The following is a 26,538-nucleotide window of genomic DNA, read 5'->3' as shown; positions in this document are numbered from 1 at the left end:
TCTTTTTTTTTTTTTTTTCTGCTGACTAGTACTCCACTGTGTAAATGTACCATTTAAAAAAATCCATTCTTTGGTTGAGAGGCATCTGGGTTGTTGCCAAGTTCTGGCTATTACAAATAATGTTTCTATGAACACAGTTGAACAAATGTGCTTGTAATATGGCTGAATATTGATGGGTATGCGCCCAAGAGTGGTACTGCTGGGTCCTGAGGTAGGTTGATGTAATAATAGGAGCGGCGGGGCTGCATCCCCAGCACCCCGGCCGTTTGCTAGCTTATGCCACGAAATAACAACACGCAAACTGTATTCATTTAAGCACTGTTTGGCCCATTTCTATCTAGCCTCTTCTCGGCTAACTTGCACCTGGACTAGCCCATTTCTAATAATGTGTGTAAGCACCCCAAGGTGTGCTTACTGGGAAGATTCTAGCCTCTGTCCATCCTGGGTCGGAGCTGCCTGGGAGAGCGGAGCCTGGTGTCTCTGCTCCAGAGCGCAGAGCTGTCAAGTCTCTCCGGGAGCAGAGCAGAGTCTGAGCTCACTTCCTCTTCCTCCCAGCATGCTGTTCTGTTTACTCCTCCCACCTATGTTTTAACCTATCAGGGCAAGCAGTTTCTTTATTTAATTAACCAATGACCTTCCTCCACCAGGTTGATTCCCAATTTTCTGAGAAACTGCCATACTAATTTGAGAGTGGTTGTACAAGTTTTCGTTCCCACCTATAATGGAGTGTTCCCCTTACTCCACATCATTTCCAGCATAAGTTATCATTTGTTTATTTATTTTTTAATCTCAACCATTCTGCCAGGTGCAAGATTATATTTCAAAATCATTTTGATTTGCATGTCCCTGATGGCTAAGGATGTTGACCAGTTCCTTAAGTTTCTTTTAGCCACTTAAGATTCTTCTCTTGTGACACTGAGAGAAACTCCTGAAACTGAAAAGCTCTATAAAGCAAAGGACATGGTCAACAAGACAAAATGACAGCCTACAGAGTGTGAAAAGTTCTTCAATAACCCCACATCAGACAGAGATTTGGTCTCTAAAATATACAAAAATCTCAAGAACTTGATCATCAAAAGAACACATAATCCAATTAAAAAATGGAATACAGACCTAAACAGAGAATTCTCAACAGAGGAATCTAAAATGGCTGAAAGACACTTAAGGAAATGCTCAACATCCTTAGTCATCAGAGAAATGCAAATCAAAACAATTCTGAGAGTCCATCTTACACCTGTAAGAATGGCCAAGATCAAAAACACTGATGACAACTTATGCTGGAGAGGTTGTGGGGTAAAGGGAATACTTCTGCATTGCAGCCTTCCTCAAGACCCAGTAATACCACTTTTGGGTATATATCCAAAGGATGCTCAATCGTGCCACAAGGACATGTGCTCAACTATTTTCATAGCAGCTTTGTTTGTCATAGCCAGAACTTGTAAACAACCTAACTGCCCCTCGAACAAAGAATGGGTATGGAAAAATGTAGTACATTTACACATTGAAGTATTACACAGCAGAAAAAAATGACATCTTGAATTTTTCAGGAAAATTGAAGGAGGTAGAAAACATTATTTTGAGTGAGGTAACCCAGACACAGAAAGACAGTTATCACATGTACTCACTTATAGGTATTTTTTAAACATAAAGCAAAGAAAACCATCACACAAATCACAATCCCAAAGAACTTAGACAACATGATAACCCTAAGAGAGACTTGCATAGATCTAATCTACACGGAAAGTAAAAAAAAAAAAAAATCTCCTGAGTAAATTGGGAGCCTGGGGACCTTGGAGAGGGTTGGAGGAGGGAAGGGAGCAGAGTAAAACATAGAGCTCAATAAAAAAGATTCTTCTGTTGCATATTCTCTGTTTAGATCTGTACCCCAGTTTTAATTGGGTTGTTTGATATTTTGATGTCTAGTTTTTTTGAGTTCTTTATATATTTTGGAGACCAGTCCTCTGTCTGATGTGGGGGTTGGTGGAAATCTTTTCCCATTCAATCGACCACCTTTTCATCTTATTGACTGTGTCCTTTGCTTTATAGAAGCTTCTCAATTTCAGGAGGTTCCATTTATTTATTGTTGCTTTTAGTGTCTGTGATACTGGTATTGTATTTAGAAAGTGGTCTCCTGTGTCCATGCAGTGAGGCCTACTTTCCACATTATTTTCACATTCAGTATGGCCGGATTTATATTGAGGTTTTAGTCCATTTGAACTTGAGGTTTGTGCATGGGGATAGATATGGATCTATTTTCATTATTCTACATGTTGATGTCCAGTTATGCCAGCACCATTTATTGAAGAGTCTTCTTTTTTTTTTTTCATTTTAACTTCATTGTCAAAAGTCCAGTGTTCATAGGTATGCGGACTAGTATCCAGGTCTTATATTTGAATCCATTTGTCAACCTCATGTTTTTATGCTAATACCAGGGCGTTTTCACTACTGTTGCTCCCTTTTATTGTACTGGATTGTTTTGGCTATACTGATTTTTTTCCTTATGAAGTTGATTATTATTCCTTCAAGTTCTGTAAAGAATTGTGTTGGGATTTTGATGGGAATTGCTTTAAATTTACAGATCAGTTTTGGTAGTATTCTCATTTTTATTATGTTGATTGCACTTCTGCAAGAGTATTTCTGGTTTCTTCTTCAATTTCTTTCTTCAAAGATTTAAAGTTCTTGTTGAATAGATCTTTCACTTCTTCAGTTAGTATTACACCAAGATATTTTATGTCATTTGTGGCTATTGAATAGGGTGATGTTACTCTGAATTCTTTCTTGGCTTTATATCATTTGTATATAGAAGAGCTACTGATTTTTTTTTTGAGGTGATCTTTTATCCTGTGACATTACTAAAGGGATTTATCAGCTGTAGGAGTTCTCTGGTATTGTTCTGGGGGCCACTTACTTATACTATCATATCATTTGCAAATAGTGAAAGTTTGATTTCATCCTTTCCAATTTGTATCCCCTTAGTCTCGTTTTGTTGAATTATTGCTATAGCTAACATTTCAACTATGTGGAATATCTATGGAGAGAGTGGATAGCTTCGCCTTGTTCCCAATTTTGATGGAATTGCTTTGAGTTTCTCTCTATTTAATTTGATGTTGGCTGTCAGCCCGCTGTAAATTGCTTATTGATGTTTAAGTATGTTCCTTATATCCCTGATCTCTCCAAGACATTTATCATGAAGGGGTTTTGTTGCGGGAGGTCCTTCCGCTCCTCCAGCCAATAGCCACTAAGATACCAGCCCATTGGGGCGTGGGCTCTCTCTTTAAAAAAACGGAATCTTCCCTCCTCGCTCTCTCTTACTTCCTGCTCCGCTTCCGGCGACTAGACCCCTTCCTGATTGCGCAGAGGGCTGTTGTCTGGGACGGGGATCTGTAAGTTTTTTCCCCTTTAAATAAATACCCCCTTATTAATCATAATTCCAAACTGCTCTGGGGTTGTTTGTGACTTACGCCTTCAGGGTTTTAGAATTGTTAAATGATTTTTCAGCATCTAATGAGATGATAATATGATTTTTTATTTCAGTTTATTTATATAGTGGATAACATTGACAGATTATCTTATGTTTAACCATTCCTGCATCTCTGGAATGAAGATGACTTGATAATGGTGGATGATTTTTTTAATATGTTCTTGAATTCAGTTTACCAGTATTTTATTGAGTATTTTTGCATCAATGTTTATGAAGGTAGTTTGTCTGTAATTTTCCTTCTTGTTTGAGTCTTTGTGTGGTTTATGTATCAAGGCAACTGCATTCTCCTAAAAACTTTGTCAATGTTCCTTCTGATTCTATTATGTAAACAATTTAAAGAATATAGGTATCAGGTCTTCTTTAAAGTTCTGATAAAATTCTGCACTAAAACCATCAGGCCCTGAGTTGTATTTTTTGTTGTTGTTGTTGTTGTTTGTTTGTTTGTTTAGGGGCTTTTGGTGACTGATTATTTTTTCTTTGTAGGTTATAGGGTCTATTTAAGTTTTTCAGCTGGTCTTCATTTAATTTTGGTATGTGATACCTATCCAGAAAAGTATTCATTTCTTTTACATTTTCTAGTTTAGTGGGGTACAGGTTTTTAGTGTGAACTAATGATTCTCTAGTTTTCCTCAGTGTCTGTTGTTATGTCCCTTTTTTCATTTCTCTGTCTCTGTCTTTTGATTAGTTTGGATAAAGGTTTCTTTATGTTTTTTTTTTCAAAGAACCAGTTCTTTGCTTCATTGATTCTTTGTATTGTTTTGTTTGTTTCTATCTTATTGATTTCAGTCCTCAAATCGATTATTTCCTGTCTCCTACTCCTCCTGTATGAGTCTGCTTCTTTTGTTCTTGAGCTTTTAGGTATGCTGTTAAGTCACTAATGTAAGGTTTCTCCACTTTCTTTTTGTAGGCATTTAGTGCTATGAACTTTCCTCTTAGCACTGTTTTCATAGTGTTTCATAGTTTTGTATATGCTGTGCCTTCATTTTCATTCATTTCTAGGAGGCATTTAATTTCATTATTTCTTCCTTGTTCCAGGGGTGGTTCAATTGAGCACTATTTAACTTCCATGAGTCTGTAGGCTTTCTGCAATGTGTTGTTGTTTAATTGTAACTTTAAACCACGGTGACTACATATGATACAGAGGATTATTTAATGTTTTTGTTTATATTAAAGTTTGCTTTATTACTGTGTATGTGTTCAATTTTAGAGAATGTTCCATAAGGTGTAGAGACAAAGTTATATTCTTTTGTATTAGGGTGAATTGTCCTATAGATGTCTGTTAAGTTCATTTGAATCAAGACATCTGTTAATTCTTATTTCTCTGTTAGTTTTTTTTTTTTTTCTGGTTGATCTGACCATTATGAGAGTGGGGTGTTAAAATCTCCTACTATTAGTGCATGGGTTTTGATGTGTAATTTAAGCTTTAGCAATGTTTCTTGTACATATGTGGGTGCTCTTATATTTGTGGCATAGTTGTTCAGGATTGAGACCTCAACTTGATGAATTGTTTCCATTATTAGTATAAAGTGTCCTTATTCATCTCTTCTTATTGATTTTAGTTTAAAGTCTATTTTGTTAGGAATTAGGATAGCTACATCCACTTTTTTCTTAGGTTCGTTTGATTGGAAAATTTTTTCCCACCCCTTGCTTTGAGGTGATGTCTGTCTTTGAGGTTGAGGTGTGTTTCTTGTATAGAGCAGAAGGATGGATCTTGCTTTCATATTTGCTCTCTTAAGGACTGTATCTTATTACAAGTGAATTAGAGCCTTTGATATTAAAAGATATTGATGACCAGTGATTGTTAATTACTGTTATTTTTTGGTGATAGTGTTTGCATATTTTCATTCTTTGGGGATTTCTGGTAGGACTTTGTTTGCTGCCTGTGTTTTTGTGGGTGCGGTTAGCTTTCTTGGGTTGTAGTGTTCCTTATAGTACCTCCTGTAGGGCTGGATTTGTGGATAGGTTTAAATCTGGTTTTGTCATAGAATATCTTGATTTCTCCATTGAAGGTGATTGAAATCTTTGCTGAATATCTTTGCATCCATGGTCTCTTAGTGCCTGAAGCACATCTGTCAATGACCTTTCGACTTTCATATTTCCATTGAGAAATCGGGTGTAATTCTGTTAGGTCTGCCTTTAAATGTTACTTGGACTTTTTCCTATGCATCTCTTAATAATATTTCTTCTGTTTATTTTGAATTTTGATTATTATATGGTGAGGGGATGATTTTTTAATCTAGTCTATTTGGTGGTTTGTAAGATTTTTGTAGCCTCTAGGAAATATCCTTCTTTAGATTAGAAAAGTTTATTCAATGATTTAGTTGAGTATATTTTTGTGCCTTTAAGCTAGACTTCTTCTTCTATCCCTATTATTCTTAGTTTTAGCCTTTTCATGGTGTCAAATTTCCTGGATATTTTTTTTTTGTTAAGAATTTGTTGGATTGAATGTTTTCTTTGACCAACGAATCTGTTTCCTCTGTAGTAATGTTCAACACCCGAGATTCTGTCTTCCATCTTTTGTTCTCTGCTGATTATGCTTCCATCTGAAGTTCCTGGTCATATACCCATATTTTCTATTTCCAGAATTCCCTTGGTTTGTGTTTTCTTTATTGCCTCTATTTCAGTTTTCACTTCTTGAACTGTTTGCTTCATCTGTTTGGTTGTTTTTTTTCTAAGTTTTCTTGACTTTCTTTAAGATATGTATTGGTTTCATCCATTTTTATTTGTTTTTTTCCTCATTTTGTTAAATTTTACATTTTTCATTTCTTCTTTAAGAATTTTTATCATATTCATAAAGTTATATTTGAGATCATTTTCTTCTGCTTCTGGGTTAGGATGATATGGTCTTTCTGTTATATGTCCACTAGTTTCTGGCATTACCATATAACTTTTTAGGTTGTTGAATGAATTCTTGCATTAACACCTACCCATCTCTTTCTCCAATTGGTGCCAGCAGTGTCTTTGCCTTATGTTCTAATCCTTGAAGTTGCTGTCTGTGTCTTAGGGAGTTTTTCTTAGTCTCCTCTATATTGTCACTGTCTGTGTGTCTCAGGGAGTCACAGAGGTCTCTCTTGATACACTCTCTTGGTGTGCTTTCTTTGTCCACACTCTTGGACCTCTCTGCACAGTGGCATTCTGTTCTTTAAAGTACCTCTCTTGTCCTCTGTGTGCAGTCTCAGTCTGTGTTTCCTGAATGTAATATTTCATGTACTAGTTATTTCCCTTGAAGAGAAAACACTTCAATTCAGATATGTATTGGGGCTGTAGTGAACATGGCATGAATAACATTTTAACTTGGTTCTATTATTTTAAATTTAGAATATATTTTCTTCATGACAGCAATTTATCCTTCCTCTCCTTTACCATTTTCTTAAAAGATAAAATTAAATATCTATTGGATACTTTAAATATTCATGAGTTGAAATATATGGTTGTAAAAAATGCTTTCTGTTTCTCTTTTGTAAGTAGTGACAATTTTAATGACATTATTATTATCTTAAATGTAAAATCCAAGCAATTTGAGAATATTAGAAAACTTAAAACATCTTGTTAAATTTTAATATTTCAAAATGTTTCCAAATGTGAGAACTTGAATTAGTGAGTTCATTTGGTGGCAGACACCTTTAATCCCAGCACTGGGGAGGCAGAGACAGATGGATCTCTGTGTGTTCAAGGATAGCCTGCTCTACAGAGGGAGTTCCATGACAAAGTTACACAGAAAACCTGTCTTAAAAAGCCAAAAGTTAAAAGTAAAAAGAAATGTAGTTAAAAATAAAGCCACATAAAGATGGAAAACATACAGAGAATCTTGATACTATATGCTATTGTGCTCTCTTTGAATGCTGAGGAATGAGCAATAGCTGCTAAAAATATTTGCTTATAAATGCTGCTAAATTAAACCAAGATAGGTAATTTGAAAATACCTTGACTTCAAAATTGAACTCAAAAGATATGTTACTTTGGAGAAGAGATTTTGCTTTTGTTTCCACAGGAAACAAGAGGCTGTGGATTCATTCTAGGTTAAGAAAAATTAGGTTTAGTCAAAGAAGACCACCTGAGAAATCTCCAGTAGGAACAGATGGCCCGGATGTCTGAGCTCTACATCCAAAACAGATTCAAGACTGCTGCCTGAGATGATCAAGACTCACAGGATACTCCATTCAGGACTTGATCATAACTCTAAATTTTCTTTAGGTCCCCATAATATTACAAGTGCTCCCAAACAGCCAGAAGTAGCCTGGAATACTATGCCTACATTCTCAAAAATGGACTATGGATATTTTCCTTTGTTCAAAAAAAATGGGGGGAAGTGGTGCAGGAGAACTCTCCATATTTTGTCAATCATTTGCTAAATAAATGCTGATTGGCCAATAGCCAGGCAGAAAGTATAGGCAAGAAACCAGACAGGAAGCAGAGGCAGATCAGAGAGAACAGGAGTACTCGGGGAAGAAGGAAGCTTTTTCCCCAGTTCTGCACAGACCACCAAAGAAGCAGGATGTAATCTTCACAGATGAGAAAGGTACCGAGCCATGTGGCTAACACAGATAAGAATAATGTGTTAATATAAGTTATAAGAGTTAGCAAGAAGCCTGAGCTAATGGGCCAACAGTTTATGACTTATGCGGACTCTCTGTGTGATTTTTTTTCTGGGACTAAACAGCTGAGAGACCAAGTGGGACAGGAACTCCAACAAGCAGACCCTCATGTTACATGATATACATGGGGAATACCACCTAAAATTTTATTTGCAGTCTCAATTTTATAAGGTGTTTCTATTTCTAGGTCTTGACTCAGTTGTAGCATGTGTCATTAAATGAGTAATTTGTCTTTGCAATGCCTAGTCATAGCTCTTCACTCAGCTAAGGGTTGATAATCACTGGACACCCAGAAGTTATTACATAGGAGGGTCCCAGCTCCTTATGTCACTACCCCACTCTCCTTGCTATTATATTACTTGTGGTTAGTTTCATGCTGAGAATATTTTCCTTCAAATAACAATCAGTTATTTTCAAGTGGCTTTACACAACTAATGTTCTTAAGTGAGTTTCCAGCTTTGTTTTTATGCTGACATATTTTTAACATCCTAATTCTTATATACACCTGACATATCTTTGCTGGTAAAAATTATCCAAATAAACCCCACAAAACAGAATTCTTATGAATAATTTTAAACTTTATTAAAGAATTCTGGAGCTTTAAGAAAACACAAAGAAGCAGCTAAATGAACTTAAACACCTAATTCATGGCCAAGTAAACAAACAAACAAACAAAAAACTATGGCTGTTGGAAATGATGAAGACAATCCAGAATTTGAAATCAGAATCTAATAAAGAGAAAGAAACACAAAAGAAGACTCAAGCTGAAATGAATATAGAATTGAAAATCCTAATCTTACATTTTGAATAAATGAAAAATATAAAATATGAGGACTCAAAGATAAAGTAGATGATCTAAATAAAATAAGGAAACCCATACATCTATAACAAAATTCCTGAGGTTCAGAAATCATTGAAGAGGAGAAATAGAAACAATGTGAGATCTAAAGAAACAGGCAGCTTTCTGTGAGATTGTGTCTCCTAAAAGTTTCAGAGACTCATGAAGTCTCACCAGCATAATAACCTGTTAGTAAAGGCTTCCCATTCATTTCCCAGCTGCCCAGACCCAAAACAATCACACAGAAACTGTATTATTACAATACTGCTTGGCCTATTAGCTCATGCTTCTTATTGGCCTGCTCTTATATGTTAAATTAACCCATTTTTATTAATCTGTATATCACCACATGGTTGTAGCCTACTGGTAAGGTTCTGTCCAGTGTCTGGTGTCTATCTTCTGAGCTAGCTACATGGCTTCTCCTTGACCCCACCTACTCTCTCCTCCTCTATCTGTTTGGAATTCCTGCTTTGCTCTGTTCTTTGGGCCTGCTACAATAGGGCCAGAGTAGTATCTTTTTTTTTTTTTTAACAACGGTATTCACAGCATACAAAAGGGAATCTCACATCACTAACCTGAACCAGACCTTGTAGTGATGAGGCAAGCAGGCCTGCTTTTCATCCCACCTGGCTCCCGCATGGCTAGCTTAGCCCCAGAATAATTACATGGAAACTGTATTCGTTTAAACACTGTCTGGCCCATTAGTTTCAGCCTCTTATTGGCTAATTCTCACACCTTGCTTTAACCCATATTTAGTAATCCGTGTAGCACCACAAGGTGTTGGCTTACTGAAAAAGATATTAAAATATGTCAGTCTTGGATCAGAGAATCATGGTATCTGCCTGACTCTGCTTTCTTTCTTCCAGCGTTCTGTTCTGTCTACTCTGCCTATCTAAGCTGCTGTCCTATCACAGGCCAAGGCAGTCTCTTTATTTGACCAATGAAAGTAACACATAGACAGATGACCCTCCCACATCAAGACCTGAACAAGTAAGACATCAATAGGCATGCTACTGTGGAATGTGAAAAACTATCAGGTCCTCAAAGATACACAAAAAATTACCGACAATTGTGGAACACTGGAACTTAGAGAAGTAGTCTTTTTAGGGAAAATCACAAATTGCTTTTCTAATACCAAGTGGTAAGCCCTACAGACAAGTCTACATTATGTGGACAGTGAAGATTGTTTTTGGAAATATATATGGATGTAGAAATATTTATACATGCACATATATGTAGTAATAATTAAAGGAAAAGAAGCCATGAATTTGAAAGAGATTAACTACCATATTTGAAAGGAGTCAAAGAAAAAATATAAAAGGGAAACATGATGAAATTATAATCTCAAAAATAAAATATTAAAAATAGCTCATGAACATACTATTATAACTATATTTTCATTGCTTCCATTTTAAACTGTTAGCTAGATATTCCAATATTTACCAAGTAATCTGCCCATTTTCATTTTTTTATTTTGTTAGAAGATAAGGAACATATATTAATCTTAAAGATATATAACTTTCTATATCCCTTTTCAACATTTTTCTAGTACTCTTAGTTTAATGTTCAAAGGTGTTTGGGTATAGTGCTATTCCTGTCAGATGCTGGTGACTTTTATTCTAAAAGAAATGCAAAATGACAAATTCTGAGTGCAGTGCTAAATTGTTCATACACTCTCTGACTCTAAAACTCATTCACTGGGAAGAGAGGCTACAGTTTTTGAAACATTTTCCCCCCTGTTTCTAGAAGAAAAAGAACAGAAAGTCTAAACTAGAGAGATAATGGAACACCTGAGTCTTTGTCACAGCAATTGTGAATTGTCTACCCAAAGATATGTGAGCTATAGTGAAATGCACACATGCTGATCTTCTAGAATGTTAAATTAGAGCCAAACTAAATTTCTCAGTAAAATTAAGTCTCTAAAGATATTTTTAGCATCTATGTCAAATATTAAGTTATTAGTCCAAAGGAATGATCAGAAATTCTTATTTCCATGAGAGAGTTGATTCAACATCCACCTTTGTACCTTGTTTTATTTGTCCTAGTGTGCAGTATTTCACACTTACGTGTCAAGTCAGAAGACCATTAACTCCATAAATTGTGATTCAACACATTAGTCCTCCTTATATCTGTCTGTGGCTCTCTCTCTCTCTCTCTCTCTCTCTCTCTCTCTCTCTCTCTCTCTCTCTCTCTCTCTCCTTTCTCTCTCTTCTTTTCTCACTCTCTCTTTCTCTCTCTCTCTCTCTCTCTCTCTCTCTCTCTCTCTCTCTCTCTCTCTCTCTCTCCAGTCTATTTCTATTCATATATGCACACAAAGACAGATATACATATACATAGAGAGAAAGAGAAAATAAAAGTGAATAACTATGCTATAATAAAATTTGGTTCATGAAAACTTTTAAAGAAAAGATAGAGGAAATCTTTTCCAATATATTACAATCCAAACCTCGGTTACAATGGTGTTTAAATATTTTCCATTAATTATAGTACTTCGAAATCCTAGAATTTTCTGTCACTTTGAAATATTAATTTACATAAAAAAGAAACAAATGTTCAGTCTTTCTGAGGTCGCCATTAACCCAAGTCTTTTGCTATGAAACATACTACCAGTCTCTTCACCTGAGCAGTAGAGGGGCCTGCTGCTAATGCACAGCTGTCATTCACACACATAGTTGGTAGGTAATTGGGGAGAATAAGGAAACCATTAGTGTGTAATTCCTAAAATTTTGCATCCCCTGTAATTTTCAGTGAAGGTTTTGCTTTTTTTGGTCTCTAAATTAGACTCAACCACAACCAGGCCTCTCACTTCATGGCATTTTCTTAGAGGGAAGGCAGACAGCCCAGTTAGCTATTTCAAGATCCCAAAAGGATGCAATATGGTTTTCCATCTCGATTCCCTTACACCAGTCAAATAACAGATATTTGTTTATCCCATCTGCCGTCTTTAATGATCATGAACAGTGACAGATCCCAGAGAGAATGCATACCACTTTCTACTTCCCAGAGCTCAGTGTTAGTCTCTGTCAGGAAAAATTTACAAGTTGGCTTTCATGTTTGTAAAGTTCAATTCCCAGAAGAGCAGACTATAAATAGTCAAAGCCATAAAATGCCCCACATATAGATAGTGTTCTCTGGAAGAGAAAGGTATTTCAGTACTGATTTTTCCTATATTATTTCTGGAATTACATATATATGATAGAGCAGTTCTTTTTTCTTTATTTAGGGAGTTCCTAAGTAGGTGGACATTTTATGTAATGGAAGGAAACATAGTATTGGCTGAATTCCCACAGTGTGGCTATAAGTAAAACAGCTCCTCTGGAACAAATCTCTGCGATCACTTTGAAATTTAAACACATTACACAACAGGTAGATGAACTCTGGGTGAGCAAATATGAGCTCTAAGTTCTAATACCTCTGACCAGGAGGGACAGGGTAAATTGCACAGATCCCAGCAGCATACTTTTCCTTAGTTCTTAAATAAGAACAATAAGTCAATGAGTTCTAAGTGTAAATTCTAATAGCCTTTGACACAGTGGGTTTGAACAACTTAAGCTTTCATTTTCTATTCATCCTCCCATTCTTTTTCTATTCTGATAATTCAAAAAACACGAGACAAGCTATATGGTTCCACTATGCTGTTTTTGTTCAACAGTTTATCTTTGATTTTAGTTTCACTTAGTGTGTTCATTTGCATGTGTGTGTGTGTGTGTGTGTGTATGTTGTATGCTTCTATATGACTCTTTTTTTAGGATGCATTTTGCCTTCAAATTTTTTTAATTTTTCTCCCAATCCCCTCCCACTCCCCCACACTCTCTCCTCCCTCTCGCACCCTGCTTGAGGCTTTTTGGGACCCTAGTCAATATGGATGCACAGCTCCATAGGCCTAGATGTAGGGGGAAGGGCCTTGGACTTCCCACAAGGCAGGATTCCCTACCCTCTCTATATGACTCTTAAATTCAACGCAGTATCCTTATTTCATTTGATGTTATTTGGAGACAAGAATTAACTATAGTAACACATGAAAATGACATTATGATAAAATGGTTGGTTAGTATCCCAATCATGTTTAAATACATTTTTTTTCTAAAATGAATGTTACTGCATAAATAATCTAAGTAGAGTTTAGTTATTTTGTGCTATGTGTTCCTTATAAAATATTGAATAAACATGTATGCATATTTGTGCATGAATGGTGACCAACTAACAGAGTTGAGTAAATTATGATCTTTATGGTTTTGCCTCTGGCAACATTCGTGGCACAATATTTTCTCATAGTACTGCAATCTTTTCACTGCACCAGGTTATATTATTGGAAAAATAAATCCCTAAACATGAGCAGGGACAAAAATGTTTTTCAAAGCTTTGTAGCATTCTTGAGTTTTTTTTACAAGTTCCCTGTGCATATGAACTTTCAGGTTCTGTGAAAATAAGAGCGAAGGTGGTGGAGAAGTAGTGATGGAGAGGAGATGGAACTGGAATAATGGAAATTGAGTTAAAATGCACACAAATCTGCCATTTCTGCTTGATAGCCTGTAACATTTCCATGTAGTGCACTTTGCATGGCAGAGTAGCTACTCGTAATAGAATTCTCTCACAGTGGAGGTTAATTACTTTTCAGCTGTAGCAAAATAAATTTCCTGTCAAGCTCATGGACACGAATGTGCCGGTATCCCTTTCTTTTACCAACAGTTTTAATTCAGCATTAACCTGACACATACTTTCACTTTAAGGACTGCTCTTTTAACAACAGGAGCCAAAAGAAATATTGAGAGATGTCAATAATGGTGTATCAATGTGTATGTGTGAAAGAAAGTGGCTCCCATCTCCAAAGATGCACCATATAGATGAACTGAAGTGTTTCTCCTTTAGGAAACTGCGGTGATCTTTTTCCAGTGAAGTCTGTTTTTTGCAGTCCACAATTCAGTAAACATGGCCCCTACTTCTCTTAGGCTGATAACAGGAGGCCTCTAAGTTTTCCATGTTCCTCAACTATCTTTCAGTAGTGCCCAACCCATTATGTGTGTTGATCTTTGAGAGCAATGAATCAGTATCTTTCTTTAATTATCTTCTTTAGTAGCTCGATTTAAACCCCAAATTTTTACAGTGTTTTCTCTATGACCATGACCCATCACTGAGAAAAACTTGATGATAGCCACATAAAAAATTTGTACAAACTTTAGCAACCTTTATGAGCAGATAGAATGCTACAGCAAACCGATATTGTTCACTGGAGGATGGGCGGCGTTCAGGGGACCACAACACAGAATGAAGAAGCTAAGTGCTGGTCCATCAAAAGATAACACTTTATAGTTAAATATTCACAATTGCCAACAAGAAAAGAACCAGTAAGGGAAAGTATTGTCACACATGTCATTCATTCTATGTGATAGCTCTTAATTTTCAAATCTTTCTTATCCTCATTATTTCTCATCAAAATCCCTTCATTGTAAATATCTGAGTAGTAACCATATAAAACTTACCCTAATTTGGCTAATCTTATTTTTTTGGAAATACTTTAAAATCGTGTTTCATTCCTTCCTGTGGCACTTATACTGTCTCATATAATAGTTTTAATATAATTTTAAGCACTTTCTTTTTCAATTAGGTTGAAGGTATTTTATGACTTAGTATTTTATTTTGCTTTAAATTACTGCATTTCCTGGTGTGATGCCATGCATATGATGAATTCTCAATGAGTTATTTGTGAAATTGACTTTGCTGGACATTCAACTGATTTTGATTAAAGAAGTTGGAAGTAGGAAGCTCTAATACAATTAGAGCTTCTCAGCTTTTCTGTCTCTGATGCGTCGCATGGAGCTCATTCCAAACTTGGAATTCTTGTAGAAATATTTAACTATTGATATATGAGTACAAAAATACTAAAGGACACGAACTAATACTTGTTAATGCATTGAGGCTTTAAAAGCCAATCATTATCACCAGTCTTTTCTACCCACCACCCATTGTTAAAATGGAACAGGCAAGGTACTTAGACAGAAGTGATGTGTAAATATGATGGTAAAATGTAATGTGTCTAAGACACTATGGTGAGCTCAGATTCACAACTGCTTCACACCTGCTGAATCTCTGCACACATTTAAGAGTAAGGTTTTTTTGTTTGTTTGTTTGTTTTATCCAAGTAGATAATATGGTGGATAAAGGAGCATGTTTTTTTCTGCCCAAATTACCCAGTAAGCGAGACTGGTTTGATCAGTTTTACCTCAAATCACTATCATAAAAGGCTACCCTACTTCAGTAAAGTGAACAAAATTTGGAGAAATGAAAAGAAGAGTTGTAGAGAAACTGGAAGTATGTTTCAAAAGACCTCTAATCATGAGTATAGAAAAGATAGATGCGGGTGAAAAAGGAATTTGCATATCTGTCCAAAATTTTGTGACTGTGTTCATTCTTATTAACTCTCTTTGATGAGGACAGACATTGGTATTTGTTATTCATTGTGACATAGATGCATGTCAAAATAAAGAAAAGTTCTGAAAATAGTTTCCATCTAGAAAACTGAAACATTTCTCAAAGTGTGAGAGGATCTTAAGGGAATGTGGGTGTTGTAAGGATAGGATAATTATTGAAATGTTTATTACATGTTTCTTGCTTGATATTGTTTATGCTGGTTGTAATTCTAATTTTTATACCTGATATTTGTTCTTATTGTTTATAACTTTGTATTAGGCTTAGAAATGTCTTATTGAAAACAAAATATGAAACAAAAGGGAAGGGTGCTCTAGGAATTCCTACTGCCAGTGTCTTTAAGTTACCCACTTACGTGGGCATGGCCTCTTTACTATATATGACAATGTAAAACTCATGTGTAGCCTCTTTTCTGGCTGCATTATTCGGTTGCTGTTTCCCATTTGAGCAGATGATTGATATCTGTGAGCCCACCCCTAAATAAATAACATTTTATTACACCCAATTCTGAGCTAGTGTGGGATTTCTTTTTAGCATCCTTCTTCATGTGGAGAAAATTCAGTCTCGCTCTATAACTGCAAACCTTGGCCATAGCTACTACAAAAGATAAGCTTTACCAAGTCATCTTAGAGTGGTCAACCATAGTGACACATATTTATTTTTCCCGAATTCAATAGGCACAGGCAGGATCATCCTAGGCCAGCTTAGAACACATAGTGAAAGGCATTGTTTGAACAAACAAAGCTACAATGTCAAAATGTGTCACATAAACAAAAAAGGAAAAAGAAAAAAATGAGCACAAGCCAAAATAGCTAAAAAAAAAAAAAAAGATGCAACTCATTCCTAATAATTTTCACCTTGCAATTTTGTGGTAATTGTTTAAACCATTTGTTTAACAATCCAGGAAATTGCTCATCGGAGAGGTTTTGAACCTTAAAAATCTCTCACCTTCATCCTTTTCTACTTTTAGAAGAAATTAAGCATGAAACAAAATGAATAAACAACTTTGATATAGGTATAATTACTCCCAGAGTGAAATATTCTACTATATAAATTCAGCGGTCACTTTATTTTCTATCAAAAGCTAGATAGAAAATAATACAGGTCTTATAGTTAATACAGTTTTGACCAAAATACTTAATAATCCTGTTTGAAAGTACCTGTAGATACAAGCAAATGACTGGACATGATCATACCGAGTATTTTTTTCTTAGCCCTGAAGCTGAATTAATGTCATTTTACATACCAAAATGTATTCTTGTTTGGGCTTTGTCAAAAATTCTGAGTTCTATGCCCCACAGCTGGCTGGGTTTGTTCTTCAGACTATAGCATATAGTGTTCTAACTTAATTCTTACATTCTTACTACCCTATCTTAATCAGAAATAAAATAAGCTACAGACAATTACCATTTCTCTTTTTTATACTCCTGTCCTTTAAAGGCTTACTCATTTTTTTATGTGCATGTATGTGTGTCTGTGTAAGTTTATATGTATCACGTAGTTAGAGTATGTCAGAATCCCTGGAACAACAGTTGGATATGAGATACCAGACCTGGATGTTAAGAACTGAACCAAGAACCTCTGCAAGTTCATCAAATTACCTTAATGGATGAGCTTTCTCTCCAGTCCCCTTACTACATTCTTCAAGGACTTTGTTTTTAAACCTATAATACTTTATCAGTGTATTAAAATAAAGTTTTGGAAAAGCTAATATCTCTTAATTTTTTTTAGGTCTGTAAAGGGAAGAAGTGGATCATACACTGTAATAAGGACAGCATTCTGTTCTGCATTTGGACAAGCCTTAAACTAATGGATTTAGAAGAAAACAGAAAAGGTCAGAGAGAGCGCACAGTCAGTTGTAGGACTTTAAGGATCAGTCTAATTTAGGGGCATGGATGGGACAAGAAACTTTATGCCTGCTGCCCAATTACATGAAAAAATGTTAAGCAAAGGCAAACTGGTGACATTTGCCTTCCTGCTTATTTCATGAAAGGGCAAAGAAGTGAACTCGTACCAGCCAGCTTCACTGTGTTCTGTGGGAAATAAATCTAGAGGCTTTCAGAGGTGTATCACTGGCTCAAACTAAGTTTATCTGACAGCATATGAACAGACTTGACCTGATGGATAACTGCCTATAGTAACAAAGTTCGGCACACCTATTTTTTTTTTTTTTCTCAAAGTAGTATCCTTTTCTCAGGTTTCTCAGATCTTATTCTTTGAACTAATTTTTGTTACATTATGAACATTTTAATGAATAGAATAACTTTATATTTTACTTCAACTTCCCTTCTATGGAATAAGCTACAACAGTTATGTGTAATAATGTTCATTTAAATATAAATAAGTTATTAAGTTCATTTAAACATAAATGCATATCATATTAGTACACAGTTTGCTTTATCCCCACTTAATTTTCTTATGGTAAAGACATTTTATATTGGCTTCACTTTTTAACTGTTTGATTCTGTGCTTTTGCTTAAGAATATATGAAACATGTTTCAAAGGCAGGAAAGATATTTCTTGTTGTTTTTTACATGGTTTCTTATACGAAAGATTAAATATTTTGTAAGTCCATTTCCTGTGTTTACATGCTTTAAGAATTTTTATTTCTCCCTTCTCTTTTCTCTTCTATTTTTAAACTAAATATAATGAAGAAATAGGATCCCTCACCGTATCATCTTTAATGATTCTTTATGCATGTTTTTGCTCCTCCAAGTGCTTGGAAACTGTAGAGAGAAATATTGTACTGTACATTACAAACATGACAATTATAAATGGAGGATCTCTAAAATGTTATCAGTGTTAATTAATTGCCTGTAAAATTTTTAAGAAATATCCTTTAGTTATGCTTATCAACATGCTAACTAATAAATAAAGTTAACCAGAGTCTAGGTAACCTAAGAATATAAATTTTACCTTACTTAAAACATTTGGCTTTATAAAGAAAAAACTCAATAATTGAAAAACTTGGCAACAAACTTCACTCTGTTCTTAATTTTACTGTAATTCAAAAAATAGTGAGGGGAATACAGTAAAATATGGACACACTTAAACATGTTCAAATTCTCACTGATGCATGTAGGCTAGAATCACAATATGCAGAACTTTGGACTCTTAGGTACTATATGATTCTATTTTTATACAATTCTTGTTCTGGGAAGATTCATTTTTTGCATATTAGCATTTCACCTGGATGTATGTGTGTGTTCACAGACATCAGAAGAGTTGTACGAAGTCACAAACTGCTATGTGGATGCTGGCAATCTAACACAGATGCTCTGCAGAGACAGTAAATGTTCCTAATCTCTGAACCATCCCTCAAAAACCTGTGGCACATCTTTGGAATGTTATAATTTTGAATATAGGGAACATGCTGCTGTCAAAAGAAACAATGGCTTGGGGAAGTGATAGAAGGACATAAATGTAGTCATAAATGGGATTATAATAGATTCATGGAGTGACAGAATTTCTTTTCTACTGCATTGACTACTAAAATGATTACAACTAAAACCTGAGTAAGGTCAAAGGATTATATCAAGGTCAGTATCCTATACTATATTTAAACAAGAATTTACTTTTGGGAAGGAATCAATGAGGAGTAGAGATTTCTGTATATTATTTCTTAACTATAAAGAAATAGCATTTATTTTAAAATAAAGTCATTTTGGAAGAAAAAGAGGTTTTACTAGCTATATTATCAAATATTTCTAAAGAATAATAACTTGATTATTTTACTATCACAAAATGGTTGAAGTATTCTGATTATCAAGGTTGTGTAGTTTGGTGTATTGGATGTACATTGTTTGACTTTGTTTGCTCTGCTAATGTATAATCCCCATAATATTGGAGCTATCTTGTTTTGCAAACTCCAATTCATAATCGAATGTGATAGCATAATTAGGACTACAGGAATTACCTTGTAGTCCATTAGTCTGTAAGTCCCTCAGTAGAAGGAAAGTTGAACTTCTGACATAGCTATAAAACATGCCCTGGAGGCTGCTGTTCAACATAATCTGACTCTCGGATTCAATTTCTGAGCACTTTGAAGTCATTTTATGCCACTTGACTCAAATCATTCATCTAAGGGAAAATTTGTTAGTTAAATGTCAGCTCCTTGGTGTTGGTCTATAGACTTCACAGAGGAGGTGAAGTCTACCTAATAATGTTTTAAAAGACACTTTCAGCTTAAGAATCATGCTGAAACACAGAGAAAGCCCCGCACTTCAGAAGATCCTAGCTGTAGGGTAGCATTGCTTTCCATAAATACACCAAGAGGAAATAACACATGCAACAGTCCAAATGAATTATATCAAAATCTCTGTTGAGTGGAAATTTTTCCTGGTGTATATAAAAGTTTTAACATCCTTTCTTTCCCATTTCTACTGAAATGGGGATTCAGTAGAACTGATTTGTAAAAGTTTTAACATACTTGTGGTTTCTGTTTGTTTGCTTTTCATCTAGTAGCCTTGTATGTATTGTGGTCTGTCTAACTCAAAGATACCATGGTGCTGTCCCTCATGATCTTTCCAGTCATGAGTTGCTCAGCAGAATCAGCCATAAAAATCAGTATTAATTACAAGTAAATCTAAAGGAATGAAATGCTGACTTGGTGAGTTACTTGATTCAACAAAATAATGGCAGAGCACAGGGACAGACTATGTGTTTAGAAGGATGTTGTTGGTGCTTTCCAATAGCTTATATACTCTTTTAGGAACAAAACATTTCTTTTCTGGTTAAAATATAGCAAGTGAGAATGTATTTGATATTATATGATGATTTTGCTATTTGAACAGCTTTTAGATATCACCATAAGCTGTAATTAAAGAAACTATTATATCATACTATATCACTTAATGGTAGGATGATTAACATGTCTTTCAATTAAAATTTTATTTGTCTCAAAATTTTCAAGGTCATTCTAAGTATTTGTTTTCTCTACATTTTGGCTTTGTTATGTTGACTTCATGGGGTATTTACACATGTTAGAAAAGTACGTTAATACTGAGCTCTATCCACAGGTATGCAGCTGTTTTTAAAGGCAGGGATTCCTTTGATGTGATTGACAGCTGAATATGTAGGTACCCAGCTTTTTGGGAGGGAGTGTTAATAGGAGAGCACTAACTGTTAGGTTTGTAATAATAATGAAATGAAGAAATTCTTAAAACATAGCTTGATAGGATCTTTTGAAGCCAAGAATGACTCTGTTGTCATTCTCTACATGCTTCAATTCATTCCATCTAATACACAATTATTAGCAAGAGCTTTGTCTTCTCACCTAGGCTGCCTTAAAAATACCAGCAGGAACCATTTATCATCAAATTCCTTATTAAAACTTGGAAAAAAACACCACACAGCAGTGGATCTTGGAGGTTGCAGCAGTGAGAAAAACCAGTCTCCTATTTTTTTACTGGTTGTATCTAGTGTTAAAAATAATTACTTTTACAAGATTAGCCTGTAACTTAATTAACAATTTTCAGAGATCCAGTCAGTTGGAATTCTATTCTGCTCATGGAGGATTATTCTTGATGCTCTGTGCCTTTTTACTTGGCTGTTCTAAGTATTTGAAATAGTGCTTCATTTCCCTTTGTAGGTGCCTTGGAAAACCAGCTTCCTATGAAAATACATGAACAGTCATTACATTTAAACACAACTGATCCTTGCCTAGATGTAGTCAACAATATAGGTAAAAATATGATTTCTTCCTTTATTTCATTTAAGCTTAAACTATTTGTTTTACTTATTAAGGAATCTTTAGATATATTTGTCTTTCATGTTGTCTCTTTTAAGGGACTTTTTTTCCAAAAAATACTTGCTCCTTTTATTTATTCCTAGAGTAACTGCTATTTTATTAATTGGAAATAACTAAAATCAAACATTCCCCCCTTACTTGCTTGTTCTCCCCAAATCCTCAATATTATAGATGCGTAAGAACATGGATACGTTGCTCCTCACTTTCTAAACTTATTTTTCATAGTATATCTGAGGTAGTTCTATAGTAAAGCACAAATCATCTATCTGTTCATTTTTCATGTGCATATGGATGAATTCTTAATGCTTATTAATAAATATCATATTTTTTCACCTGTTTCTTTTTGCCATGCCTTGCTATCCTTCAAGAATCCTGTAGGGGGCTGGAGAGATGGCTCAGTGGTTAAGAGCATTGCCTGCTCTTCCAAAGGTCCTGAGTTCAATTCCCGGCAACCACATGGTGGCTCACAACCATCTGTAATGAGGTCTGGTGCCCTCTTCTGGCCTGCAGACATACACACAGACAGAATATTGTATACATAATAAATAAATAAATAAATATTAAAAAAAAAAAGAATCCTGTATACATTGCTTTTTATCTGTAACTACATCTGAAGAATAAATTACTAGAGTAAATGATTTTACTATGTATGTTATTTTGTAATCAATAATATAGCTAACCAAATGTAAGAGTTTTTAAATGCGGCACTATTAATCTTTTTGACCAGTCAGTGTTTTATTATGGAAGACTGTGCTTTGCATATTGCATGATCCTGAGCAAAGTCCCTGACTGAGACTCATTGGTTAGCGGCAGCAATGCCCCTCCCAACCATGAAAACCGAAAATGTCTCTGTATATGGTCAACAATTGTCCTGTTCTTACAAATTGTAGAAGTATTATCTGAAAGACAATATTTATTTTANGGGAGGTCTTGCTTTCAAAAGACGGAGTTTGTGGCGTTTGTTTTTTTTTTTTTTTTTGGTTTTTCGAGACAGGGTTTCTCTGTGGTTTTGGAGCCTGTCCTGGAACTAGCTCTTGTAGACCAGGCTGGTCTCGAACTCCCAGAGATCCTCCTGCCTCTGCTTCCCAAGTGCTGGGATTAAAGGCGTGTGCCACCACCGCCCAGCGTTAGTGAGTTTGTTTTTGAGATTTTATATTTTTTTATTTTATATGGGTTCATTTCCTATATTTATGTCTGTGCCCCTCATATATGTAGTGCCTGCACAGACCAGAAGAGGGCACTGGATTAGACTAGAGTTACAGACTCTTGTTAAACGACTTTTTGGTGCTGGGAGTCAAACCAAGGATATCAGGAAGAGCAGCCAGTGCCCTTAACCATAGACCCATCTCTACAGGCCCCATTTGTGATGTTTTATGGTCTGTTGCTTATATTAGTTATATTTTGTATTTGGCAAGCAGTATAATTGTAATACTCTATTAAAGTTATTTTGTTTTTTGCCTGTTTGTTTGCATCAAATTCCTAGAAGTTGTTTCTTATTGGAGACATAACTGTTCTGCAACTTTACACATGTCTGAATTGTTTATGGTGCTTTGATTATACAGAGTAGTAAAAATTATTATATTTTCTTGGTTGGTCTTCACTTTTAGTACTTCTAAATTTAAGATGTAATTAGAAAGCCTTTTTATTCTGAGCCTTTCAAGATCATACTTTTAATTAAGATATTCGTTTAGTGTTTGACAGTTTCATGCATATATATTGTGCACTTTAGTGACTTTAACCCATTGCCTTCTCACATCACACTGTCTGTTCAACTGAAACCCTCTTCTTTCCAAGAAGCCCCTCTCAAACACCTGCCTTTGTGTGAGTGTGTTTGTGACCTTCTGAGTTGGATCAGCAGTGCTTGTGTGAACACTGGTAGGAGGATATTTACTGGAGCACTGAGTACTTTGCAGTGGGTGATGAAAGTGACACACCCTCAACCAACAGCCAATAAAAGTCAGTCATCCCTCCAGTAGGAGTGGTCCTTCCTGGTCCTCTCCACCCTCTGTTACAAAATTCTGGTTGAACCAATCTCATGCAGGACTTATGCAATTTAGCATAGTAGGGAAATTTCATCAATCTATGGGCATTTTATGTCCAGAAGATATTCCTTTGTGGAATAAAACCTTATAATCTTGCATTCTTGTTGCTCCCTCTTTGGTGATGTACCCTGAGCCTTGCATGTGTGGAAGAAAAATTGGAAACTCACTAAATTATAGGCATGTTTAAAATGCAATAATACCAACAAACTCCATGAGTAGATGATGCTCACCCTAGAATACATTAGTCATTAAACAACTCCCAGTGCTGTGCGGAAACTCTTCCTATGAGTTGATGCTCAGAGAAGGCCCATAGGTCTCCCAAACAATATAAATTTTTGTCATTACTTTTGCTATTCCACCAAACTTAAACATAAAATCAAGCTTCTAACGACAAAAATCACACACTTTGAATATAGAACACAGACAAATTAATTTGGGGCTGAACAAGAGTTTTCTTTCTGCTGGCTAACTTTCCTACTGTCAGAAAGTGTTCTGATATGATTGAGGGAAGAGAACCACATTATGATGGGGGTAACTAATACTATCCAATTGAACTTGAGGCCTGTTCAATAGTCAGAATCCATGATTCCTAGCACATGGGGAAGAAATAGTGGCTAGAGAGGCAATAGACTTTAGAGATGAAACCACTACTCGTGTTTTGCTAAGTGAAAACATTGTTAAGATGCCTTCTAAATATTTTTTTCTTATATCAAATACTAGTGTTGCCTCCATCCCTTATGGGAAAATCTTTATAACTGAGGATGGTGATTATGTGCAGGCTCATAAGTGGTCAAAATGCAAATAATCAGCAATGGCAGACTATTTGACCCTGAACTCGACATCTATTATCATACTTTCAAGCTGATTATTTTTTGTTCTGAACATTTCTGCATTTTCTTTTTATTTATTTATTTATTTATTAAAGATTTCTGTCTCTTCCCCACCGCCGCCTCCCTTTTCCCTCCCCTCCCCCAATCAAGTCCCCCTCCCTCGTCAGCCCAAAGAGAAATCAGGGTTTCCTGCCCTGTGAGAAGTCCAAGGACTACCCACCTCCATCCAGGTTACTTAATAAAAAACCTGCAGTACTTAAAATTTAAACAGTACTTGGTATATAAATTTTGTCTTTCTAAATTTCATTATGATAAAATTTCAAACCTTGTGTATTCTATAGACTATTTATAAATTTTCATGATTTAACTCACAATCCTCATATTTACAGCGGCATAAGAATTATATGCCCTCATCAAAAACTACATTGCAAGTTTAAATTTTGCTCTTTACCCACTGTGTTGATAAGGTGATATGAGCTCTCCTGATGCTGCGCAGTAGTACACAGTCAATGAGCCCTGTCAGCCATAGAGTTAGAAGGGCAAACCATAGCATTGTGGGTTCAGCAACTTAGAGGTTGTGTTTCAGCTGGATGATGATGGTGGATGCCTTTAATCCCAGCAGTGAGAAGTGAGAGTTGGGAGGATCTCTGAGTTTGAATCCACTCTTATCTTCAGAAATAGTTCCAGGACAGCCAGGACTACACAGAGAAGCCTTGTCTCAAAAGGCCAAAAAAGAAAGTTATAGAAGGAAGAGGTGGAAGAAGAGAAGGTGAAAGAGAAGAAGAGGGAAAGGAAGAAGGAGAGGGAGAGGAAAAAGAAGGAGAGAGAGGAGGAGAGAAGAAGGAGACGAAACGGAGTAGGGGGATAAGAAGAAAGAACAAGAGAAAAGAAGAAGGAGAGGAAGAGGAAGGAGGAAAAGGAGGAGAAGGAGAAGAAAAGGAGGGGGAGAGGAAAAAAGAGAGAAGGAGAAATAAGGAAAAAAAATGTTTTTACTTTTCTCCTCAATTTGACACAATACCTGACAGAAACACCAGAAGAGAGCTGTGGTTTATTTGGTAAGAATTCAGAGGGCAGTTCCTTCTACCAAAAATGCATGTCCTCATCCATAGTGGCAGGAGTGTAATATGGCTTATCATTGAATGTTGGTGGATCTGGAATCCAAGAGCCAAAGTGATTGCAGGGCTCACCTGTGACACTTGAAGGCCCATCCTCAGTGATCGACTTCTTCAACACTTTATAATTTCCTAAGGCAGCACCACTAGTAGGCAAGTGGTTATTAAGCACATGAACATTTAGGGACCATTTCTGACTTCATCAGTAATAGATTAATTCAATAACTTACTTTATGCTCAACATATGATGGTCCGACAGGATATAACCTCATCATATGTCAAGAAGCATCTGTATTTATTTTAGCTAGTGAAAATAACTGATTAATAAAAGGGGCTGTAATTTAGAGGCCACTTGCCGATATAGTACCTAGTACATCATATGAATTGTTAAAGTCTCTTATGTATACTGTTAACTGGTCTCGATAGTACTAAGTGTTCTAATTTTGAATGCAGTTTTATAATGTTTTCTTTGACAATGCTAAAATGGTCATATTCATGAACACAAATGAAAGCTTGTTTTCTAAGAAAAGACCTCATTAGTATATTTCAAACACATGAAATGATGCATGGGAATCCCTTCTTGCACTTACTGGCTTTGTGTATGCAAGAGTTAAGTCCTTGTGATTGTGATATGCCTGTGCCTTTAAAAGAAATTCTTCTATAAGAATCAGCACATATAGAAAAAAAAACCTTCCTCCTGAGCTAGGTTTATTTTTAGGTAAAAACCACAGAATAAGAATCTAATCAAGCTTCCTGTTATAATGTAAAGTGGAAATATAAAGATGCCTGATTATTTTGTGTTAGTACCAACTGTTTCATTCTATCATCTGTCTTTTTCTATCACCTCCACTGTGATGTCTTGGAATGGGGCTCCTGACATGTAATAGAAAACTTCAGAGGAAACATTAATATGTTCCTTAGTTCAAGTAGCTCATGTTATCACAGAGGCAAATGAAAAGTCTCCTGACCTTTTCATTTACTTCTACGACAACACGCTCGGAGAGGAGAGATTTTTGCCAGATGTTTTAGTTTTAAATTACAGTGCCATGATTGGTTTCATTTCTGGGTCACCCATAGCAACCATTACATGTGAGTGCAAGATGAGCAACGAACGCAGGGGAAATCCTCAAGAATTTAAATTCAAATGCTGTGAATTATGACCAAGTAGGGTTTGTTAGCAAGATAATGCAAATTGACAACATTGTGTATTAATTTCTAGCTTTTCCTTGTAACTTTTATTCATTTTTATGAGCAAATCCAAATCTATTTTCATGCCATGTCATTTTAAAAACCTCTTACATCAGTGGGAGCTTTGGTTCCCTAAGACAGCATTTTAGAGGTACAAATTGGAACCTTTCTCTAGAAATCTCCAGCAACTCACCCAAATACACAGTTTCAGAAAGCCACTTCGCTTCAGTCTGCTTCTGTGGTTCCTCATTTTTCTTTCAAAGAACAGAAGTCCACA

The sequence above is a fragment of the Alexandromys fortis genome, unplaced genomic scaffold, assembly GCF_014885135.2.
Source record: "Alexandromys fortis isolate MF-2015 unplaced genomic scaffold, M_Fortis_MF-2015_v1.1 scaffold_34, whole genome shotgun sequence".
Lineage (NCBI taxonomy): Eukaryota > Metazoa > Chordata > Mammalia > Rodentia > Cricetidae > Alexandromys > Alexandromys fortis.
Note: the sequence above shows the minus strand (reverse complement) of the source record.